This window comes from Eumetopias jubatus, unplaced genomic scaffold (assembly GCF_037043125.1).
Source record: "Eumetopias jubatus isolate StellerSeaLion01/CBP00866 unplaced genomic scaffold, mEumJub1_p1.0 scaffold_4, whole genome shotgun sequence".
In the NCBI taxonomy this organism is placed as follows: domain Eukaryota; kingdom Metazoa; phylum Chordata; class Mammalia; order Carnivora; family Otariidae; genus Eumetopias; species Eumetopias jubatus.
In genome coordinates, this window is record NW_028274810.1 from 163,508,383 (window position 1) to 163,532,809 (window position 24,427).

Below are 24,427 nucleotides of genomic sequence, written 5' to 3' on the forward strand. Positions count from 1 at the left end.
AGAGATAGCAGAAGATGGTAGTACTTACTATCTACGACAATGATTCCCAAATGGGTCCAGTGTTGCCCAGGCACCTCCCCAGAGTCATATGGTAATGTCCATAGACATTTTTGTTGGACATGACTGGGAGCGCAGAAGTGCTGCTGGCATCTAGTGAGACTCTATTGAGAGTAAGAGGTCACTAAACACCCTGCAATGCAGAGTCCCCTCCTTTCCATAACCACAACAAAGTATTATCTAGTCCAAAATGTCAGCACTACTGAGACTGAGAAACTGTAGTCCAGGCCATTGGATAAAAGAAACTAAACCTATGAGTAAGAGTTACAAAATCATAAACATGGTACCCCTCCCATTTACCAACAGGTGACTAACATCTTAAGATACAGCAGAACACACAAAGAGAAAGTGTGATTCTGGCAATAGAGTTCTTAGCATGGGGATAGAGAGAGGTAAAAACCCTGCTACAGTGTTTGAAGGGAATCATATTACTGGCTATCTAGAAGACTTGTGGACACAAAAACTGATACTCGTCCTGGAAGCTGCCAAAGTTTCCCTCAACATCAACATATTAATTGGATTGACTAGGTGAGGGGCACTGAATTAGCATAAAACTATCAGTTTACTGTAGGAAAATAAAACGCTTCAAGTATATGCTTCACTGATACAGTAGGTCAGTTACTTACTAAGAGACTGATTACCAAAGTAATAAAGAGGAAGGAAAACAATTATTTTGATGGATAGATGAACTCCAGAGTGTATATACTAATTTAGTTATTTAATTTTCATTACACTTATGAAAAACTAGAATTTAATACTAAGCATATTTCTTTGGGGAGTTTCATTTTTAATTAGATATGACTTGAGCTCACTCTTTTCCCACTGCTGAAATAATGTACAAACTCAGTATGTGTGTGCATAACATACAAGTAGGTCCCTGCAATTGTATAAATAATTTCTATTTCTTCACACATAAACCCAGATGGATCTTCAGTGGAACACAAGTAAGACAAAACAAAAGGCTGTAAGAAATTATTGCAAGTGAATTTATATATTAAATTAATCATTTCTCCCCTAACTTCTGGAGTTTGATTTCAATCTTGTTTACATGATTTTAAATACTCTTTTGAATGAAAAATAAACTTCATCTCAAGGTAGATTTTTAAGACACCCTGTACAGGTGATAATCCTAGATATATTCTATTGTTCTCAAAGTACATTTTTAGGGATGAAGAAGAGTCTTTTAAAAGAGCAATTTGTTTATTTTAATAGAATCCTGTAGTGGTTAACTAAAGTCATCTTAATAAAATGATATTAATCATTTTTATTTTTATTTTTTATTTATTTTTTAAAAGATTTTATTTATTTATTTGAGAGAGAGAGGGAGAGCATGAGGGAGGGCTGCGGGAGCAGAGAGAGAAGGAGAAGCATTTCTGCTGAGCAGGGAGCCCCAGGGGCTGCAGGGACTCAATCCCAGGACCCTGGGATCTTGACCTGAGCACAAGGCAGACACTTAACTGACTGAGCCACCCAGGTGCCCCGATATTAAGCATTTTTAGACCTAGATACACTTTCCCAGATTTTAAAAAGAAAGTTTAAAAAAATAAATAAATGAAATAAAAATGAAAAAAATAGGATATTATCAGTCATTCTCAAAAACATAGCTTGATTTAATGAAGCAGGTTGCAGAGTTTTATATATTAGATATCATTTATATAATTTTTTAAAAAACAAAGCCATACTGCTTGTGTCCTTGGTCTCTCTCTCTCTCTCTCTCTCTCACACACACACACACACACATACACACACACATTTAAAGAATTTTAAGTACACACATCAAATTAATATCATGGATGCATGTAAATGGGGAAGGAAAGAGCAGGGAGCTAGATCAGACTGGCATATGACTGGAAAAATGGAACATCATCTTTATCTGTAATGTCTTATTTCATTTATTAAAGTAATATTTGAGCAGATTATGATGAACAATAGCTAATTTTGTGTGAAGTGTGCAAAGATGTTTGTTATATTGTTTTTTTAATTTATTGTGCTTTTAAAAATTTCTCAAAAAATCATGATTAAAAATGAAACAGGGAGGGCAATGTATCTGATATATAGATGTAAATATTGAGACCAAACAAAAAAGGATCATAGCATATTTGAATATCCACAAGTAATGGGACTTGCATAGATATCTTGGGGAGAAGATTGTGAAATGAAGCTAGAAAAAGAGATGGTGAGCTTGTGTTAAGAATTTCAGGTGTATCCCAAGGATGATGCAAAACCACTGGAAGCTAACTAATGTATAAGCAAGTTATATGATCTAGTATGTAGTTGGAAAGATTGGCCTAATATAAACAGAGGCATGTTTTCCAGTAAACTTTTTCCATACATTCTTCATTGAAAAATATAATTATAAAAAAGATTACATACCTAGAAATCAGAAAAATTAAACCCAAATGTGCATTCTGGGTATCTCTGAATAAGAAAACATATACAATTTAAAATATACATTTAATAACATAACAGAATACATTTTCTCAAAATAAAGAAAAATTGAATCTGCACTGAGGAGTGAACCAAGTTCAGGAAAAATTGATACAGAATAATCTCACCAAGGTATATCTTCTTGAAGTCATTGAACTTCAAGAATAAAGACTCATCTAGGCATACAGACAGTAAGAGGAAGTCATCCACAAGAGGGAAAGATGAATTGGGTGCCAAATGTCTCCACAGCAGCATTCAGGGAGTGCCACAAGGTAGAAGAGCAATGTCTACAACATCTGAGGACACCCACACTTCTGAGAGAAAGTGTGAACAAAGAATATATGCCTTACTAAGTTGTCCTTTAAGTCTGAAGGCTATGGATAGATATTCTCAAATAGAAAATAACCTACAGCCCAGTGAATAGAGCATATATGAATAAAAAAAAAGCTAGTGGATCATATGAATCATAAATGTTTTTTCAATAAAAAGATAAATCAAAAATTTCAAAACTCTGAAGTTGATAAATTATCATAAAAAGAGACTATGTGCTGAACATGTAATCAATTAAATAGAAATCTAAGCCTAAATAATTGTGGGGATTATGGTTACAAAACAAAATGTATATCAAAATTCTTGACCTTGTAAAAATTACTTAAAGTTTTTTCAAAGAATAATCTTTGAATGATTTTTGCATCTACTGACTTTTTAAAAAAATGAGAAAATATGCACAAGTATACTTCCTTTCCCCATTCCTTGCCTTATTCTACCTTTCAGTTACCTTACCTTACCTTACATTTATTGGGCATGTGCGCGCGCGCGCACACACACACACACACACACACACACACACACACACACATGCATACATGCTCACACACTTCCAAAAACAGACCATGGTTTTTAGAGATAATAATAGACCGTATACACACTAAGGAAGAATGATATAGTCCTATACACATTATCGTCCACTAGAATTCCTTTGCCCAAATCATAGGTAATGCTTTACATTATTTTGAAGAGTGGTTTCAGTTTCTCCTGCTGGTAGAACACCCACTGACATGTGAATAATGAAATCCATAACAATTTTGGCAAATAATAGAACCATTTGCCTCAGTGGCTTCTTTTAGTTATACAGAAGAGAAACTGGGCACACCTTGCAGGTTAAAAATTCTTTCTTTACTTTGTATTGTCACCCTCCACTCACTGATTTCTACAATCTAAAGGACATTTATTTTTCTTTTCTACAACAAAATCAAAGCAGAGTTCTGTTCTTTAAACTACATACACAATGGTATTTAGTATTTTTGTTATAACTTATTTTAATTTTCTACATGTACTGCCCTACAGACTATGAAAGTTTATTTCCCTAGACTCTGTTCTGTAAACAATCCAGAAATTTGATCAGACCTATTAACCAGTTGTGTTCCTTCTACTTCAGATGCAATAAATTACAATCAAAGCTTCAAATTAGCATGTAAAATGTGTGAGTTTAACTTTGTTGCATTATGAGCCAGAGGTCATATCTTCAAGGAAAATTAGAAAGAAACCCCTTTGAAGCAAAAATTAGAATTTTGTAACCTCAAATGAATCTTAGAGATTTCTTAATACAGACCATAATTTTTTTATATAGGAGATTTAGACTGTGATTTATTTTTTCTAAAGTCTCTCCATTGCTCAGTACTCATGATCTATCTGTGCAATGTAAATCAAGTTGGTTATCTACTTCATTGTTTGCAAAACACAATTAAGTTGTTATCAAACTGATAACAATTAATGATGATGTTACTTATATTACTTATAGATTTTTTTTTATTATTATGCTGGATTCTTCTCTCCAGTCTGATAGTTTTCATTTGTACCTACAAGAGAACACTTTCAGAATGGAATTATCTGAATAACACCAAAAAATATTTTCCCCTTAAGATTAAAAATATATCTACAATAAATTATCCAATTAGAAAGCCAAATAGTCTCATGCAGTATGTGGCAATTTCACATATTATTTTATGTTTCTTGTGTCATCTAATAAATCCAATGAACTTTTTAAGAATTTTTTATTTTTATGTTAATCACCATACATTACATCATTAGTCAAGTGAACTTTTTAAGAAGAATGGGCTTGTTGTACCTATGCTTCATGGCACAACCAGCATTCTGGCTGAGCATGTTTCCCTTTAAAAAATATATTATCTTGATATTTCAAAATATATTCAACTCAATAAAAAGATAGTACAATATATATTGAGAGAGAAAGACTTTTCTATGAAATTTTAACTCCCAATATGTTGAGAATACAGACTCAATTATTGCCATATCTGCTTTTTCTATTTTTTTGGCATGAAGAGTAGCATTTTTCAATCCAAACACTTCGCTGTCAATTCTCTTTTCACAGCTGCCCCATTCTCCCCTCAAAACATATATATAAGCATACACGGACATCCCTCACACCTGCATTTCACGGGAGAATAATCTATTCCCAGGACTGAGTATGTGAAAAAAGAGTGCAGAATATAGAAATAGAAAATTTCCTTTCCTCTTACACAAGGAAGATTCATTATTTCATTCAAACTGAATTTCCTAAGTTCAGTACCCTAAGTTCTTGGTCTATATCAGTTGTTCTACGATACTATTTACATGAAACAATAAGTTATTAAAATAAATTCAGAGCCTGGCATATCCAATATTTAATTTTGTTAGGTAAGAATATTTTAAAAATCGCCATTTCATTAAAGATAGGACATTTAACTCCAAAAATGTAAGAAGGAGGGGCCCCTGGGTGGCTCAGTCAGTTAAGCCACTGCTTTCACTGAGGTAATGATCCCTGGGTCCTGGGATAGAGCCCCGCATCAGGCGCCCGGCTAAACAGGAAGCTTGTTTCTCCCTCTCCCTCTGCCTGCCGCACCCCTGCTTGTGCTTTCTCTCTCTCTCTCTCTCTCTCTCTGTCAAATAAATTAAAAAAAAAAAAATCTTGGGGCTCCTGGGTGGCTCAGTTAAGCGTCTGCCTTCGGCTCAGGTCATGATCCCAGGGTCCTGGGATCGAGCCCCGCATCAGGCTCCCTGCTCCGCAGGAAGCCTGCTTCTCCCTCTCCCACTCCCCCTGCTGTGTCCCCACTCTCGCTGTGTCTCTTTCTGTCAAATAAATAAATAAATTTTTTAAAAAATATTTTTTAAAAATTAAAAAAATAAAGTATTTAAAAATGTAAGAAGGACATAATTTCAGATTAAAATTAGGAAGAGTTTATAATTTTACACCAACATGGAAACAGCATGATATTCAGTTTTACTCACTCCACTACAGACTCATGAAAGTTAGTCACAGGTGAAATCTACCCATGGCATGGTATTAGGATTCATCATTCCATTCCATACAGCATTTACCCCATACTGCCTTGTATGCATACTCATTAAAAATTGGTTTTATTTATCATCTTTGTTCTGCTTTGTATTACCAACAACACCTTGTCAAATGGTTCATTCATAGTGTGTACCCACTATGAGTTTGTGGAATGAATGAATAAAACAAGAGCACACATATTATATTTCTAATTTTTATTTATAAATGCACAACAAGAGTCAAATAGTGGATTATGTCAATTAGACTTTTGTCCATTCTGCTCTCTCTTAAGATGAATAATTAAGGTTCATTTTTCAAGAAGAATATTCTAAATAAAGCTAAAAGATTTTAGAACATTATTTACCAAAAAAAAGATTTTGATATAAAGAAATTATATATCATATGCCACTAAAATCAGAGAATTCATACAAAAAAAATTCTCACCAACTCAGTCACTACCGAAGCTTAACAACAATGTCTAACAGAAGAATTTGCTTCCTTAAAGTAATTTCAAATATATTCTGTATGATCATTGACCTTTTCTTTTGGTTACTGTATTAAAAAAGGAGTTAATGACTAACTGTAACCCTGCTGTTTATTTTATTCCCTTACCATCTGTACTTCAGGTATCAACACCTGAAAAGGTGCCAGTTTTGTATGAAATCACCTCTTAAAAATAAAATCTTTCCATTTTTAAAGTAAATTTATACTACACTATAGCTTTAATCCCAATACTCATGCACTTTTAGTATTTTTGTTTCTCACACTTTTCATTTGCACTGGCACAACCTAAAATATTAAATATGTCACTACTAAATATTTTATATATTTCTATTTATATGTCAAATATTTTATATAATCCAGAAAACATTTGCCTAGAGTTGACGGCAGTTTCTTATCTCTGACATCTATTAGAAATTAATATTGAAGGTCCAGTTGTTGTATTCTTATTATATCATTTTCAGGATAGTTGCGATTTTCCTAACTGCATGTTTGGACTTCTATAGAGGTTAGTTTCTTAAAGCAAAAATCAGTAAATCCAATGAGTTTTATGTTTATTATTAGGCATTTAGGTCAACTCTAGTTTTATCCAAGAATGTTTTTTAAGCATTCTTAAAGTTACAGAAAATCGAGCAAATTAGCCAAATGTTTTTGAAGTTTTACTATTCTTCTAAATATCTTACCCATAAATTTAAATTCTTCCCACATTCCCATGTCATCACATACAAGTCATACAACTCTTTATTTACCATGACAAAGAACCATATTTTAAAATAACTACTTTTTTGCACATGCTTACACATGAATTGTTTCCATATCATTTCACCTTCATGTACGAAATTGGGTCAGGACTCTGTCACAGATTGTTGAAAAATATTTAAATTCAACTTCTTTATTTTCCAAATTTTCATGTTTTATCATTGCACTATCACATGAATTAGTGTAGCAAAGGTTATTGGTGATGTCCACATAAGCCTCCTCCTTTCTCCTGATTATCAGGGCCTCATTTTGCCAAGGTTGCACACTATCTTTGCACCCATGAACTCAGGCAAGAGGTCCTTTAATTAACCCAACACAGAGATGATATTTTTTTCCTCTTTGCCTGTGATTGGTATAATTCTGGACAATAAGATTTGAGGTGATATTACTAGAGTCTTCTAGGGAAGGTTTTCTTTTCTCTTTATAAAAGGACAGAATACAGATGTGTCCTTTGTACATTGCTGTGTGAAGAAATCATGATACCATATCCATCTGGCAACCAGGAATAAGAGATCCTGAGTCCAAAACTCAAAGAATCAAACAGAGAGGAAAGACAAAAATATCTGGGCTTTTGATGACATTGTTGGACTTCTGAAGCACCCGTGGAACTTTTCTGGACTTTAGCCCCTTGTGTTTGAGCCACCTTGGTTATGTTTCTGTTATGCATGATCTGAAGCTGTCTAACTGTGACATCTCCATAAAACAAATAAAGAAACCAAGACTCAGATAAATTACATGGATGGCCTAAAACGGTTCAATAAGTGAACATTAGGGGCCTGGCTAGAATATAAATTCTTAGTTTGGTCCTCTTTTGAGTACATTGTGAAGTCTCTTTCTTAAGAACTGGTTGCTTGCACAAACCATTGATTAATAATGTATTGTATAAATGTGTAATGTATACAGCAAAGTATTTTATGCAATAATGAGCACATATGCATGTTATCTTATGTTGAATTATATGAAACAACCATTCTTATGCATCAAAAATGTCCAAATATTGGAGGGGCACCTGGGTCACTCAGTCGGTTAAACATCTGGGCTCACATCAGGATTTCTGGGTCCTGGATGGAGCCCCAACTCAGGCTCCCTGCTCAGCTTCCCTGCTCAGCGAGGAACCTACTTCTCCCTCTTGCTCTCCCCCTCCTCTCTCCATCCCACTATCTTTCTCTCTTTCTCTCAAATAAATAAAATCTTAAAAAATATGTTTAAATTTTGGAAATTTCAAGTGGTTCACACTATCAATTTTATTGAATTCCCATTGCTAATATAGAGCAAACATACCTAATTGGTGTACATTAAATGTTCTTTATTTTGATTCTTAAGTTTGCTACCTAAAGTAAAAGTGAAATTTCCCACATTTTCCATAACTTACCTTTATCTGCCTTCTTTCAAAGGAGAAATTCTAGGTTGTTTAAACTAGTTTGAAAAATTTATAAACATACCCACCAATGACAATGTTGTAAAACTTTAAGCATCTAATATACATGCTCACTTTCTTTTTTAAAGATTTTATTTATTTATTTGAGAGAGAGAGAGAGAGCATGAGCAGCGGGAGGAGGGAGAAGCAGACTCCCCACTGAGCCAGGAGCCCACCTCGGGGTTCCATCCTAAGACCCTGGGATCATGACCTGAGCCGAAGGCAGACACTTAACCAACTGAGCCACCCAGGTGCCCCCATGCTCACTTTCTTAAATGAATACCTACAAGGCTCAATCGGAAACTGTAGCATGCTTCAGATGATAAAGTTACATGTGACTTAAATAAGCCATTAAAATATGATGATGTAACAACTGAGAAGAAATATACCTCCCATTAGAAAATGAAGCATCATGGTGTTTGTTTGTTTGTTTGTTTTTTGTAAAAGATGTATGTGCAGTGACTTTGGGGGATATTATCATTTACTGTCATGTAAAGTGGTATTTTATAACTTATTATCATTTTAATTCAGCCATTTGGGAGTTTATTAAATCCTTTCTTCTCAGTGGGATTCCCATTGGTTTTAAGGGAGTATTGATCAAGAAAGGATGCTGTACTTTGTCAAATGCTTTTTCTGCATCTATTGAGAGGATCATATGGTTCTTGTTCTTTCTTTTATTAATGTATTGTATCACATTGATTGATTTGTGGATGTTGAACCAACCTTGCAGCCCAGGAATAAATCCCACTTGGTCGTGGTGAATATTCCTTTTAATGTACTGTTGGATCCTATTGGCTAACATTTTGGTGAGAATTTTTGCATCCATGTTCATCAGGGATATTGTTCTGTAATTCTCCTTTTTGATGGGGTCTTTTTCTGGTTTGGGTAATGGTGGCCTCATGAAACAAGTTTGGAAGTTTTCCTTCCATTTCTATTTTTTGGAACAGTTTCAGAAGAATAGATATTAATTCTTCTTTAAATGTTTGGTAGAATTCCCCTGGGAAGCCATCTGGCCCTGGGCTCTTGTTTGTGGGGAGATTTTGTATGACTGCTTCAATTTCCTTAGTGGTTATAGGTCTGGTCTGTTCAGATTTTCTATTTCTTCTTGATTCAGTTTTGGTAGTTTATACATCTCTAGGAATGCATCCATTTCTTCCAGATTATCTATTTTGCTGGCATATAGTTGTTCATAATATGTTCTTATTTGTTTGTATTTCACTGGTGTTGGTTGTGATCTCTACTCTTTCATTCATGATTTTATTTATTTGGGTCATTTCTCTTTTCTTTTTGATAAGTCTGGCCAGGGGTTTATCAAACTTATTAATTCTTTCAAAGAACCAACTCCTAATATAGGGATAGAGGGTACATACCTCAATATCATAAAAGCCATCTATGAAAAACGCACAGTGAATATCATTCTCAATGGGGAAAAACTGAGAGCTTTCCCCCTAAGGTCAGGAACACGGCAGGGATGTCCACTATCACCACTGCTATTCAACATAGTACTAGAAGTCCTAGCAACAGCAATCAGACTACAAAAAGAAATAAAATGCATCTTAATCAGCAAAGAAGAAGTCAAACTCTCACTCTTTGCAGATGATATGATACTTTATGTGGAAAACCCAAAAGACTCCACCCCAAAATTGCTAGAATTCATACAGGAATTCATTAAAGTGGCAGGATATAAAATCAATGCACAAAAATCAGTGGCATTCCTATACACCAACAACAAGACAGAAGAAAGAGAAATTAAGGACTCGATCCCATTTACAATTGCACCCAAAACCATAAGATACCTAGGAATAAATCTAACCAAAGAGGTAAAGGATCTGTACTCAGAAAACTATAAAATACTCATGAAAGAAACTGAGGAAGACACAAAGAAATGGAAAAACGTTCCACGCTCATGGATTGGAAGAACAAATACTGTGAAAATGTCAATGCTACCTAGAGCACTACACATTTAATGCAATCCCTATTAAAATACCATCCACTTTTTTCAAAGAAATGGAACAAATAATCCTAAAATTTGTATGGAACCAGAAAAGACCCCGAATAGCCAGAGGAATCTTGAAAAAGAAAAGCAAAGCTGGCGGCATCACAATTCCAGACTTCCAGCTCTATTACAAAGCTGTCATCATCAAGACAGTATGGCACTGGCACAAAAACAGACACATAGATCAATGGAACAGAATAGAGAGCCCAGAAATGGACCCTCAACTCTATGGTCAACTCATCTTCGACAAAGCAGGAAAGAATGTCCAATGGAAAAAAGACAGTCTCTTCAACAAATGGTGTTGGGAAAATTGGACAACCACGTGCAGAAGAATGAAACTGGACCATTTCCTTACACCACACACAAAAATAAACTCAAAATAGATGAAAGACCTAAATGTGAGACAGGAGTCCATCCAAATCCTAAAGGAGAACACAGGCAGCAACCTCTTCGACCTCAGCCGCAACAACTTCTTCCTGGAAACATCGCCAAAGGCAAGGGAAGCAAGGCCAAAAATGAAGTATTGGGACTTCATCAAGATAAAAAGCTTTTGCAGAGCAAAAGAAACAGTCCACAAAACCAAAAGACAATCAACAGAATGGGAGAAGATATTTGCAAATGACATCAGGTAAAAGTCTAGTATCCAAAATCTATAAAGAACTTATCAAACTCAACACCCAAAGAACAAATGATCCAGTCAAGAAATGGGCAGAAGACATGAACAGTTTTCCAAAGAAGACATCCAAATGGCCAACAGACACGTGAAAAAGTGCTCAACATCGCTCGGCATCAGGGAAATCCAAATCAAAACCTCAGTGAGATACCACCTCCCACCAGTCAGAATGGTTAAAATTAACAAGTCAGGAAACGACAGATGTTGGTGGGGATGCGGAGAAAGGGGAACCCTCCCACACTGTCGGTGGGAATGCAAGCTGGTGCAGCCACTCTGGAAAACAGTATGGAGCTTCCTCAAACAGCAGAAAATAGAGCTACCATACAATCCAGCAATTGCACTACTGGGTATTTACCCCAAAGATACAAATGTAGTGATCCAAAGGAGTACGTGCACCCCAATGTTTATAGCAGCAATGTCCACAATAGCCAAACTATGGAAAGAACCAAGATGTCTATCAACAGATGAATGGATAAAGAAGATGTGGTATTCACACACACACAGACACACGCACACACACACACACACACACACACAAACACTGGAATATTATGTGGCCATCAAAAGGAATGAAATCTTGCCATTTGCAACGACGTGGATGGAACTGGAGGGTATTATGCTGAGCAAAATAAGTCAATCAGAGAAAGACATGTATCATATGATCTCACTGATATGAGGAATTCTTAATCTCAGGAAACAAACTGAGGGTTGCTGGAGTGATGGGGACGGGAGGGATGGGGTGGCTGGGTGATAAACACTGGGGAGGGTATGTGCTATGGTAAGCACTGTGAATTGTGCAAGACTGTTGAATCACAGACCTGTACCTCTGAAACAAGTAATACATCATATGTTAAAAAAAAAAAAAAGAAGAAGACGTTAACAAGAAGGGAAAAAGGAAGGGGGGGGATCAGAGGAGGAAACGAACCATGAGAGACTATGGACTCTTGAGAAACAAACTGAGGGTTCTAAAGGGGAGGGGGTGGAGGGATGGGTTAGCCTGGTGATGGGTATTAAAGCGGGCATGTATTGAATAAAAAAAAATAGAGTAACATATAAAACTCAAGAGTTGATTGGATTAGCTTTCAATGTTACTTTAATTGACAATAGAATATAGTACTGAGAGGAGGAATTCAACCTTTTTGTTACATTCTTCACAGTACTTTCTATTTACTTATAAAAGTATTATTTTCTATAAACTGTACATTAACATGTCCCACAAAAACTAAGATTATTTACTTTCAAAAAGTTTAAACACTGCTTTAAATGCATAGAGTTCTCCACAAAAATGAGATTAGCAGCTTCAGTATTGCAGTGTAGCCATATTATAAAAATTATTACAGAAATCAATATTGCTTTCATTTCCAGAACTAATCTGATGGTAAGATCTTGTTTATATAGATATTAAACAAATGCATTATTCACATTTTGTAATGATTTTCTAGAGAAAAAAAGACATTTTTTAATTATCATATGGAAGTGATGTAATAAATGAGTATAATCTTTATTAACAGAAGGTTAATTTACATAAAACAAATGCTCATTGAATTATTGAATATGATAATATCTACATGCCTACTCCTGTTTGTCATATTTTGTGCCTTTTGGCGACATCAGAATTATAACAATCTGATTTATGCATTAAATTTAATGCATAATATGACAACTTACAGATATGTATGCCTTATAATGTATAATTTAAACATGATTGCTATATATTTCACCCATTCTTTCATGGTTTTACCGATTTTCTCATGCAGCCAGAAATCACAATTAAAATGCAGGTTGCCAGATATGAATGTCTGTTTGAATTAATGAATATTTTCATAAAAATACTCCAACTATGAATGTTTTAAAAACCTTGTCATAACATTCACCAAACTTACACATGACAGCAAGCATGTGTTACTGCATTTTCATCTTAAATATTTGATGATTGCCTCTTTAAATCCAAGATTCATAACCCAAAGGCTTTCATTTTCTTACACCATGTGTAATTCAAAAAACATTTATTAGTACAGTCCTCTTTTCATGCCTCAACAAAACATATCTGAAAAAAAACAATATATGAACTTCCCAGAATTTTGGACATATTTTAAGGTATTAATTATACATGACAATATTTTATAATTTGTATACACTATTTATACTTTTTCTTTCCCTCCCAGTGGAATAAAGATAGGATTTACAATAAAGATGATTCTGGTTAAACATTAAAAACTACAATACCACTGGAATCTTTTTCAACCTACATTAAAAACTTGTAAACATTTCCTAATCTACCCACATTTTCAGGAAATGATTACAGTGCACAGCTGCAATTTATGAGATTCTGAAAAACACCAGTGTTCTCCTAACAATTTCTTAACAATAATGTCAGTTTTTAAATTACAGATTTAAATTTAGCATAGGTAAATAACCGTAACAGGTCTGTTACAGTCATCCTAATTATTTAAGAAGGAAACCAACTAACAATTTTAAGAGCAATTCCATACCAGGTTTCAAATGAAGGTTGCCCATGGATGGGTCACTCTCACTTGACCTTGAGTGTGCAGAAAGGTAGTTCACCATGGTAACCTTAGTCTTGATGCTTTCCATACAGTAAATCATTTCAGTCTCTTCATGTAATTCTTTTATTGGCTGTGCAATTGAAATGTCATGCTTCACGAACGGAGAAGCTAGTAATTTCTTATGGGTGATTAAACCACCTTTGTAATGTATGAGCATGGATAAAGTTGTATGCAACATTTTAAGACACACTTAGTTCATGTTAATGTTTTCTCTGTTTTTTAAAAAACTATTCTGGTAGACATATTTTACCCTAATATATTTTCTTAATCTTTAAATGTATGCAGTCTATCAGTATACTATCAACTATCTGGTATCATCTGATAAGTTATATGGTGGTGTTTCTACCTACAGAAAGAATGTGTGTGTGTGTGTGTGTGTGTGTGTGTGTGTGTGTGTATTTATGTTTATAAATAAAACAAAGCTCTTTAAATAACACTGAAGTTTCCAAAAGCAGACAAGTTTCAAAAGGACATTTTAGGCCCTAAACTGACATTCCACCTTAAATTATGTGAAAATTAAAAAAAAGTATTTTAATGACAAATTATGAGAAAATCATGAAAACCATGATTTCTTTAAAAAGAGTTATGAAATTGCTTTTTCCTTTATGAACTGTTCATATTTATATCTCTAGACAATCATTCCCTTATGCTTTTATAATAAAACTCTGCTTTTTTGAAGCTCATTCCTATCTACTGTATTGCTCACATAATTACATCTGTCAAGATCCCAGCCCCACCCCCACCCCCACCCAGTCCTCCCATTTGTTGAAATCTTGGCATTTAACTCAGTTTCTCTACTCATGACAATTTCTGCTATTACCCTGGGAGATTTTAAAAGTCACATGGACAACTTATTCCAAATCTTGGCCTCTTAGTTCCTTCAAATCCTCATCATCAATGACTCTCTTTGGTCATCCACTTTCCTGGACAGACATTAAAACTGGTCATCCCTAAAACTCTTCTATTTTAATATTGGCATTTTAAGAATTCTCTCCTACACTACCAGTTTTTGTTTTATTTTTTAAAAATTATTATTTAACTACACTAACTACAACCCTAAAAACAAAGTACGACTGAAAACTTCAGTTTGTCAGTCCCTCTAATATCTCCCTATAAATAGTCCCTTTATGACATCACCTACCTCCATACTAAGCTAAAATCTTGTGGAACATGATTCTAACCATTACATTTATATTACCTAATTCCTCTATTCCTCTGTCTCTGCATTTTACTAATTTGAAAGACCTCAAATTTTGATGATCCCAACAGTGTTCTTTCTTTGGTCTAACCTCAGGCATGTGAGCCCTGCTAGAGAAAACCAAACAACAGGGAATGTTGACTCCTTTGCATAAATGAATAAATCACCAATCTTAACTGAACACTCAACACTTCCTGGTAACTGTACCATATTCATTGATCAAGCCACTTTCCTGTTCTCCACACAAAGATTTCAGACCTTCTGCATTATCCTCAAACCACCAGTACTCACAAAAAGCTCATTCTCAGCAGAGAGCATCACCTTCTACCACACAGAGTAAATAGATGCAATGAGAAGAAAACTCCCTGGCATCAAACCTATGAACTTGCCTGCATTTGTCCCAGTTTCTTATTATTTTCTTGTTTATTTATTTTTATTTTATTTTTTTAAGATTTTATTTATTTATTTGACACAACGAGGGAGGGAACACAAGCTGGGGGAATTGGAGAGGGAGAAGCAGGCTTCCTGCCAAGCAGGGAGCCCGATGTGGGGCTCCATCCCTGGACCCTGGCACCATGACCTGAGCCGAAGGCAGACACATAAGGACTGAGCCACCCAGGCGCCCCTATTTTCTTGCCTAAATAGGTGCTTTTCTTCTGCTGCTATTAGACTCACTTCCCTTCCATTCTCATCCTTTAGTATCAATGATCCCTTCTCTAATTTTGTCAAGTTTTTTTTCTAGAACACTCTTCCCACTCCTAAATCAATGAACTCTCATAATCCTTTAGATCTCCATTCAAATGTTTTTTTCTTCACTGAAGACTTACATTCCCTCCAAAATAAATCAGATTCCCTTGTTTTTCAGTCTTATTTTCCATCAACTGTATTTCCTACTTTCCTGCATTTTAATCGACATTTTTATCACAATTTGAAATTCTATTTAAGTGATCATTGAATTAATATTTGCCCTTCAATATTTTTTTAGCATTACAAGATCACCATTAAGGCACATAGTAAGAGCCCAAGAAATCTTTCATAATGAATGAATAACAATAGGAGAAAACACTGTCATAGCACGTACTATGTGCCAAGCCCTATATTTATAAACTCATTTAATACAGCAACCCTATCTTCATGTTATAAATGAGAAATCTCAGGTGTAGACAGGACTTGACAGACACAGAAGAGTTTGGCTCCAGAGTTTATGACTTAACAATGTACTCAACCACTCATGAATGAATGAAATAAAATTATTATAGTATGCCTACACAAAAAGGCAAAAATAATATAACTGTGATGAGATTTAGTCCATATTTTTATGATATGCAGTGTAACTATGAAGTGGCAAAGTTGAAGTGTAAGTTAGGATTTTTCCAATCCTTTGACATTTTGAATTGAAGAGTATGGAAAAAGTATACACGTTTTCATATACATCTTTGGTGCTTTAATTACATTCCATTTTTTCTTAGTAAATTAACAATATTCTAAGGTCAAGTAATAGTAACAGTGACTAAAAAAAATGGAAGAAAAAATAAAAATCTACAATATAGGACATTGGTCTGTTTGGGAATAACAGCAAACTACCTCTCGTCACATGAATCCTCTGGATTGGAGCAAATGGGTCTACTCAAAATGGATATACTAAGGGCTGACTATGGCTGTTGAGATACAAAGAAAATGCTGGACATGAAGAGTATCATAATGGTGAGGCAGGGATGTGAGGGGAGCAGTTACAAAGAAAAAGTCAGTTAAATAATATCCCTCTTCCAACACTGGCTTCACCCCATTAAATTCTTTAGAGCTGAATCTACATAGCCTTCAAAACATAAGGAAGAATCACACTCATTATATTTCATTTTTCACCAACATTCTATAAAGTATTGGAGAACTGAAAATAATATCTGATTCAATAATCAAGAGAAGAGGAAGCAATTTTCAACAAAGCCATCCTCCATGAGAAAAGAAACACACTTGAGAGAATATAAGAAGGCTTTCAACTCAGTGGGAAGGGAATGTGAAAGCACTTCATTGAAGCTCATTGTAGCTTGTGCACAGTTTGCCTGCCAAGAAATGCTCATTCAATATAGGGAAATACATTCCCATTCACTAATAAACACAGTCAAATGCAAAGTTGCTTTACAAAGTCAAAGTCTATAAATATCTCATAACTGGTTTATGCCTTAACCTAGTTCCCTCAAATTATATTTTATCACCAGGCTTTTTTTTAGTTATTCTATTCTTTGCTTTGACTTCAATTGTTCATGGCACAATCATATGTTCCTTAAATTATTCATATTTCCATAGGAGAAGATCATAATTCTCCAAATACTGGAATCATGCAGTGTGGGGATATTTAATTTTTCAGGTTTGTACATATGAATAAACAGGAAGCAAGAAGATCAATGACTAGTAGTGTTAACCATCAGCACCCAAACCCCCTGTCAGCCAAGGCTCAAGTGTCATCTCTTGATATGAACATTGACCCAGGAGTCAGGAAAATAGCCCAGGGGTTGTATTTTCCAATAATGTACTGGAGACCTATGACAAGCTCACAGCCAAGTAGTAAAGCACTTCTTAACTCACAGGACCATCAAACTGGATTAAGTGCTTTGAAATCCATGGATAACAGGTGCTCCAAGGCCTGAAGAGCTCACCAGGTCACCTCTTTCCCTCCGGGTCATTCACCTCCCTGTGCCTCATGTTAGGAGAATATTGATGAGAAGAGTGACAGAAGATGCCCATGGCAGCAGAAAGTAATGTAAGGGAAACCCATTAATTTCTCATATACAGATTTTATGCTGCAGTGCTAAAAATTCTATAATGATCTTTAAAAACACTGATGCAATTTCCAGAATCCTTAGAAAAGTCTCATCAAATGATTAAAACTTGGTTTTACAGACAGTTACAGATTTTCTTTCATATTAAAATTGTTCCTAATAACATATTATTAGCCAATTTTAGGAAGATTTTTTGGAAAAAAGTTTGATGAAGCATAATCATCCAACAAGATAGCAGTACATCCAAATAAGGATTTAAAAATACTGAAGATGATCTAAAAATAGCATCTCAATGAGGGAATCAATTTATAACTCAGAAAATGGTTTAACATTAGTCAGTAGAAGTTCACTGATTTACAAAACTTAATTACTTGAAAAGCCATAAAAAGTTTTTATGAAATAATCTATTCTTTAATTTAAAAAAAAAAGACTATCAAAGACTTCCTTGAAATGAAACATGGAAGGAAAATATAATTCAATTTGGAAAATTACTTCATTAATTTTAGAAATTCACACGTATTTGGTTTACGCCTGGCCAAGATGACCTGAAGTCCATGGCACTGTGGTGATAAGGAAACTGAGGCACAGACAGTTTAAGTGACTTGCCCAAGGTCACACAGCTTTTTTTCTTATAAGGCTAATTATTACAAGGCAAATGTCAGTGAATCAGCAAGATCTAGATCCAGACAGTACTACAGATATGGAAGATGTTACAAATGCTGAAGAAGAACTTATTAAAGAATGTGAAGAAATGTGGAAAGATATGGAAGAACTGTCATTATTAATTATGCAAACGAAATGTTTGACTGCTGACCTCAATCAATGGCAAAAAGAAAGTCCTGGAATAATTCCACTGAATGAAGAGGTTCTGGTAACATTATGAAAAGAAGAGTTCCAAAAATTGACACATGATCTTGAATTGGTACTCTCTACTATTCAGTCAAAGAACGAAAAGCTAAGGGAAGACTTGGAAAGGGAGCAACATTGGTTGGATGAACAGCAACAGATACTGGAATCTCTTAATGTACTACATAGTGAATTGAAACATCAGGTTGTGACATTTTCTGAATCAAAAATCTTTGATGAGTTGAAAACTAAAATGCATGAAATAAAAGAATATAAGGAGAAACTCTTGATTACCTTGGGTGAGTTTCTGGAAGATCATTTTCCTTTGCCTGATAGACATGTTAAAAAGAAAAGGAAAAAGAAAAACATTCAAGAATCAACTGCACAGCTGATAACACTGCATGAAATGTTAGAGATTCTTTTAAATAGATTACTTGATGTTCCACATGATCCATATGTCAAAATTAGTGATTCTTTTTGGCCACCTTATATTGAGCTGCTCCTTCGTAATGGAATTGCCTTGAGACATCCAGAAGATCCTACGGAATAAGATTAGAAGCCTTCCGTCAGTGAAAGGATGGTCTCTTTTTTCACACAGTACTTAATGAATCTTGTCTTTCAAGGATAATAGAAACACTTAGGATTTACTTGGATAAAAAACGTTATTTGCAAATCAAAGTACATAGTCCCTGTTCCTTTTATCCATAAAATGACCTGTGCCATCTACTATTCATTTATAAATGGTTCTTTCAATTCATTCAGTGCTTTGGTGTGTTCAACTGGATGGAAAAGAATGCAAGTAAAAATATTCTAGACTTAATCATTATAAAAGTTTTGATACACCTTCTGCAGTATTCTTTGGAAAATTCTTTGTTAACTTATAATATTGCTTATGTAATTTTTTTCCTTTTGAAATTTATGACAGTTTATTTTATGCATTTTGAGTCCCATTTGGTGCTTATGTCTTTAAATTTAGGAATTATCATGGAAAGGCCATTTAATTTGCAGGTGGTTTTTAAATTGACAGTATCTGATGTAGATGGAATACATAATTTAAAAGTATGTAGTAAATCTGTTCCATGTATACTGCCTTATTTCTAGATTTGTTAAAAATTGGAACAGAAACTAATGGATAAGGGTAGCATGAAAACTATATTTTAGTATGTATTATATACCAAGTGATATTATATATTAAACCATTCTTGATTGTCAGTTAGTGTTAACAAAATTGTGTTCATAAAATTTTGTTAATTCTCCATGACCCTTCTGTAAATAAAATTCTCTTATCTAAAAAAAAAAAAAAAATCACACATATTTGGCATGTAAAACCAGCTATCCCCTGCACTGAAGTTTATTCATCTAGGTATACAGTCTACTAAATCAATGACCTCCATATTTTTATTTTTAATCTTTTAAAATTTTAAAGGAATTGTAGAATTCTTTTGCAATGGATTTAGACTCCTCTCTTTCTCCATGAAAATCTGAAGAAGTCTCTAAAGCTCGATTTCAGACTCTGCTGGGCTATCCAGCACTCCAACTGACTTGGATTTTGGTGAAATAATGGTTCATTGGATACTCATTTTCCTCATCACTATTGTAAGAAAAAAGGAAAAAAATTAAAAGATTGTGATATAGTAAAATAGTTTTTGTACTGTTAGCTCATTTTTCCCTTAAACAAAATATAAAAATAATGTGGAATACTAAAATAGTTTGCACATTGTTGGATTTTTTTTTTTTTGAGCACTTCAAAAGGCATAGAAAGCCTTTGCAAAAAAAAGACATATGACCTTTCCATCTCATTATAAAATTAATTTGTATTGTTTGTAGGAAGGGAAAATACAGGGCAGAAATCACCTAAGAAAAATATCTAAATGTAGGAAAATAAATGTCTTTAAATGTTAGCCGAACTAATTTACATATTTTTCTCTAAATTTAGCTGAAAGAAAAGTATATAATTCCAACTTGGCCTTGAAGCACAAATATAATGTGCAATAGATGGCAAAAAACAACTGAGAAATTCTGCCTGAAAGGAATGGAAAGGCTATACCAGCCAGCCAGACTGATGGAGAACACCGTGGGAACTGCCTGGTCCTGACAGCACAAAGCTGTATGTTGTTGGCCTTCCTTCTCTCTGGATACCACCTGGATTCTAGCCAGCATCCAGGGCGGGTCAAACATTGTCATCAATCTCCACTCCTCAAGTTGTAGAAGAGAAAGATGAAAGCTCAGGTTTATTTTGCATCTCCATCAAATCCCTGTTTACAGTATGATAATTGAAGACTTTTGGAGACAGAGTTTATAAAACAAACAATATTTTTATTGCAATCAATGAATATTTGAAAAAATGTAAAGTACGTTGATAAGCTAATATTTAACTGTGGAAATCAATTTTTTTAATGTTTGCCAAACCGATTTACATATTTTTCTCAGAATGTATCTTTAAAAAATGTGTATTCATTCATCTTGGCTATAAAACTCAGATATTGTACAATGGGTAGAAAGAATAAATTGAGAATCTGGCGCCAAATAACCAAAAGGAAAAAAAGGCCTATGAAATGTTCAGATATTTGTGAACAGGTAAGAAAAATAAAGATATCTTTGCTTTACTTTGACCAGAATTATTTACTTTATCCTCAGATATTGTTATCCTGATAAACAAAACTCTTGAATTTTTCTGTAGCTATCTTCTGTTTGTTTACTATATATTTAAATAACTGATATTGCTTTATTATATTTTAATAGATCTTGTACATAACTAGGAGAATGAACTCATCTTTACCAAACATTTATTAAGAATGCCCTCAGTGGTACCCATTACAGTACACCCCACAGGTATATTTTGTTTTGTGCAATGAGGTCTTCCTGGAAAGCACCGTGTCAGGTCATAAATTTCTTCCTCCAAGTCTTTCCCACCTCCTGCCAGCCAAAAACATTGCAGCCAGATGTATCCGTCTAAGGTGTATTTCTGGTCCTGTTCTTCCCTGCCTCAATGTCATTTACTGACTCCTCATTGCCTGTTTATAAAATGCTAGGTATTATGCTTATTACTTGGAATATATGTTTCTTCAATCATTATAACAACTGCAGCTGGTTATACTAATATTATCTCTACTTTATAGGAAAATATAAATAATTTGCCTAAAGTCATAGAGCCAGTAAGAGGCAGATAGGATTCCTAGACAAGACTAGCCGACTCCAATGACCTTGTATTTAATTATCATTACAACGCCTTTTCAACATGACAGAAAGTACTCTAAATTTATCTCCCAAGATGCCTTTACATAAGTCCTATGATCCAGCAAGAATGGTTTGTCTGTTGTGTAACTCATAGCCCAGGACTACACTAGATGCCCCTCAATTCATAGTATTATTCATAGAATAACATTTGTGACTAGAAAATGCCATCATGCTAAAGCTTTAAAAACTTGTCATCCATGCGTGAAACTTAAGAAACAAAATGAACCAAGGCAAGAGACAAACAAACAAAAAACAGACTTAAATACAGAGAACAAACTGGTGGTTGCCAGAGCGGGGGTCGGGGGGCGGATGGGTGAAATAGAGAGAGAGGATTAAGAGTATGCTTATCATGATGCGACCTGAGTACCGTACAGAAATGTTGAATCACTATATTGTACACCTGATATTGATAGAACACTGTATGTTAATTATACTTCAATTAAAAAAAACTTTTTAAAAACTCCAAAATTTCTTATTACAATGTGCCAGTTAAATGAGAAAAGAAAATTTTCTTCTTGGTAATACTTTCATTGTTTCTTGTAACATTCTTAAAGATTATCTTAGAATCATAAACCCCCCTAAAAACGGAAAAGCTATTCTTTTGCCCAATATTATAGAGCTCCCTCAAGAAATACTTATTTTTTGGAATATTTATTTAACATTTTTCTGTTCCCTATAATGCTATGTTATACATTCAACAGAATAAGAGGATATTAATCAGAAAATTAAATATTTTAGAGATTTTCCTTTAAAGCTAGCCCATCACTGGGGTGCCTGGGGGCCTCAGTCAGTTAAGCATCCACCTTTGGCTCAGGTCATGATCCCAGTGTCTTGGGATCAAGCCCCACATCGGGCTCCTTGCTTAGCAGGGAGCCTGCTTCTCCTTCTCCCTCTGCCTGCAGTTCCCCCCCGCTTGTGCTCTCTCTCTCTGTCAAATAAATAAACAAAAGCTTTAAAACAAAAAAAGTTAGCCCATCATAGGTTTTGATCTGAATTTATCTCCAGATAAGAAAATATGGCATTTTTACATCAAAATGTTTCAAGTTAAAGATTAAATTTAGACAAATTGTGACCTGATGTCATCTATGTAAGTGTTATCATTATCTTTTGTTGAAGAATTCAAGGAATTCTTTAGGAAAAAATGACTCCAAACACCATTGTACAAAATATTTAAATACTGAGTGATATTCCTTTTAACAAGCAATTAACAAACTGAATGCAAATGAAGGCATATGGTTGAGTGAGTGCAATCTGAGAAAACAATGTTCAGGCTCTACATGTTGGGACTATATACTGATATTAGCTAACATTTACCATGCACCTACGATGCACTCAGTTTATATGGATTATTTCAACTCTAATCCTCATAACACCTCCTACAAGAGATGCTATTGCAACTATTACCGTATTGCATGGGTGTACCTGTTATTATCTCCATTTTATATATGATACAGTAAGATAGAAGGAGTTAAATAGCTTACTCAAAGTGACAAAATTCCTAGATATCCTGAACACAGAGCCATTGCCCTTAACCACCATGCTCAGTTGACTGCCTTACCCTGCATGTGCTTTTAATTATATGGCTGCATCCAAGGATATTAGGCATGAAATGAAGACTTAATCTCTATTTGCTATCTAAATTTGAAGAAAGGCAGTCAGGCTAACTCCCTGCATTAGTCTTTTTTGTGGCTGCTGGAACAAATCACCACAGATTTGGTGGCTGAAAAGAAGACATTTATTATCTCATGGTTCTGGAGGCTTGGGAATTCAAAACTGGTATCACTGGTCTGAAATCAAGGTATCACCAAGGCCATGGAGGTTCTAGGGGAAGAGTCTATTCCTCGCCTCCTCCAGCTTCTGGTGGCTACCAGCATTTCTTGGCTTGAGGCTACATCACTTCAATCTTCGAGGCCAGCATCTTCACATCTCTCTCTGCTCCATCATCACAACAGCTTCTCCTCTGTCTCTGTCAAATCTCCCTCTGCTTCTCTCTTATCAAGGTACTTGGGATTGAACTCAGGACCCAGCCAGTAATTCAGGATACCCTTCCCATCTCAAGATCTTTTCCAAATAGGATAGCATTTACAGGTTTCAGGGGTTAGGACTTGATGTCTTTGGGACCATTATTCAGCCTACTATACTACCCATCTATAAATGTCATGACACCTGTATGAGAGAAATATGTGGCTGAAAGCAAAATATCAAGACATTTTTTCAAGTAAGAAAGTTTGAAGAATTTTTGTAAGGTCAGTGCTCCTTGAGCAGTTTTTCCCTCGCCTTCTACATCTGCACTCTTATCTCCTATAAGTAGACCTGAAGCTCATTACAATAACATGCCCATTTGGGTGGCCGAATCAAACAGTAATCACTTTTTCCATGATACTATGTAAGTAAAGAGTAATACTTTTAGGTAAAATTGTGCCATAAAAAAACAGGTCACATTGCCTTTTTCAACAATATGGGTGGGCCTGAGGCCATCATACTTAGTGAAGTAAATCAGAAAGAGAAAGACACAGTGTGTGATCTCACTTCTATGTAGAATCTAAAAAGCAAAGCAAAGCAAAGCAAAACCAAACAAAAACACAAGTTCATAGATAGAGAATAGATTGGTGGTTGCCAGGGGTGGGGAGTGGAGGGG

General features: G+C 34.8%; 1 pseudogene; it reads left to right on the forward strand.

Moving 5' to 3' along the window:
* Positions 1–18,247: 18,247 nt before the first annotated feature.
* On the forward strand, positions 18,248–19,125 carry LOC114213537 (centromere protein K pseudogene; annotated as a pseudogene).
* Positions 19,126–24,427: the final 5,302 nt, after the last annotated feature.